This window comes from Nematolebias whitei, chromosome 18 (assembly GCF_014905685.2).
Source record: "Nematolebias whitei isolate Nwh7 chromosome 18, NemWhi1, whole genome shotgun sequence".
Lineage (NCBI taxonomy): Eukaryota > Metazoa > Chordata > Actinopteri > Cyprinodontiformes > Rivulidae > Nematolebias > Nematolebias whitei.
In genome coordinates this window covers 23,299,264-23,301,284 of record NC_056515.1, presented here as the reverse complement: position 1 = coordinate 23,301,284, position 2,021 = coordinate 23,299,264, and positions in this window count along the sequence as shown.

The following is a 2,021-nucleotide window of genomic DNA, read 5'->3' as shown; positions in this document are numbered from 1 at the left end:
AAGGTCCATTTCAAGCTGTCCTTTTCAGAAGACTCTGTATGGGAAGAACTGCCACAAAGAGTGCAGGAATCAAATGGGCCAATGGCATGGATAAGTTTGTTTCCATGTGCTCTACCAATCAAAGAGAGAAAGTTCCAGGACCTCCAGTCAATGAAACCCATCATGCCTGTCGAGTGTCATCACTTCTTTGACAATTTGCCACACTAATAGGCATCAGACAAGAACCCAGCAAAGAGCTGGAAGGAGAAGTGGAAAAATGCACATGCCTCCTCAGCATTATGTTTTGTTAGTTTGTGCTGTAAAATTGCCTAGGCCACAAAGGCATGTTCAAAAATTTGCCTAAGTCATTTAATTCTGTCATGTTCCATGTTTGACTGACCTTGCTGTTTGTATGTCAAAAGACATCTGTTGTTACAACTTTTTTGATTAAAATTGTTCGTAAATATCATTTATTCAACAAATGGTTCAGTTTTTTGTGTTTCCTGAAAAATTGCAAAAAATGACTTAGGCAATTATTTTAAGAAGGTGACGATATATTCCTCCTTCCCCCCAGACTAGTGGTCATTCCGTATGTTGTGGGAGTATCAGAGAAACTGAGATGTTTATTTTCTAAACACAACATCCCAGTGGCTTTTAAACCCCAAAATAAATTACGGCAAAGACTGGTTCATCCCAAAGATCCAGTCCCTCGGCACAAACAGATTAATATTGTGTATGCTGTTCAGTGTCAGGAGGGCTGTGATCAGTCTTACATCGGGGAAACTAAACAGCCACTGGCCAAAAGGATGGCCCAGCACAGAAGAGCAACACCATCAGGCCAGGACTCTGCGGTCTACACTAATCTCCATTCTTTTAGGTATGAAGATGTTCACATCCTGGATAGAGAGGAACAATGGTTTGAGAGAGGAGTAAAGGAGGCCATCTTTGTGAAAAGAAATCGTCCATCATTAAACGGGTGGAGGCCTTCGTGTTCAACTGTCCCCCTCTTACATTGCTGTGATTGCTAGTATCACTCAGCCCCTGTGAATGGCAAACAGCCGTCAGTGTGCTAATGATCCATCGTTAGGCTGATGGTCCTTCTTGACCATATGAGCAGCTGGTTGTGGTTGTCAGAAGCAAACTGGTTGATCCACTCTGAGAAGGTGCTATTTAAGAGACAGAGCTGAATACAGCACCTCAGACTGAGGAAGTCTTTCGTATGAAAGACGAAATGTTTCTAAAATTTTTGTTGTTGTTTGTTTTGCTTTGTTTTGTTTTTTGAATGTCCAGAGGACCAGACTTACCTTTTTTAGATTTTTCTGCCTGGATTATTGAGCATGCATCAGGATGTTTACCCATAACATTTCTGTCAGCATAAATTTTACATAAATCTGACATTATGGTCGGGAAGTGTAACTCCTCCATTTCCCAAGATCCCTCCAAACAGATGCTCTTTCATTTTTACAGCTGCTACCCAGCTTTCTCCATCCATACTCCCACCTTCCCCTCCATGCACACAAACAGCTATATTTCCATCCCCCTTTTACACTTACATTTTCACAGGTCAGCACAGTATGACCAACTAGTCTATATTTTACCCTCAAAACAACTTGGAACCAAAAAAAGGAGAAAAAGCATTAGGATGTCTTGACCTTTCAGGAACGGTGCATAAAGCCCTTTGAATCCTGAGGGTTGGGCTCTTTATAGCCACAATCTTTTTCACAGCATCCACACTGGGAAGTCTATAGTCTCTGTGCTTATTCTAGCAGAGTTTTCTGTTTTTTGTGTAGTGTAGCCTTATCCTAATAATTATCTAAGAATTTAACTCATTCATTAAGTAATTTCAATTCAATTTCAATTGTTTATTCATATAGCGGCCAAGTCACAACAGAAGTCATCTCAGGGCACTGAACAGAAACATTCATATAAAAACCAAGTTAACACGATTTATCTGAGGAGCAGACTTCTTTGAATTTAACTCCATTGAAGACTCTCATCTTGAGCAAGCATGAAAGCGACAGTGGAAAGGAAAAACTCCCTCA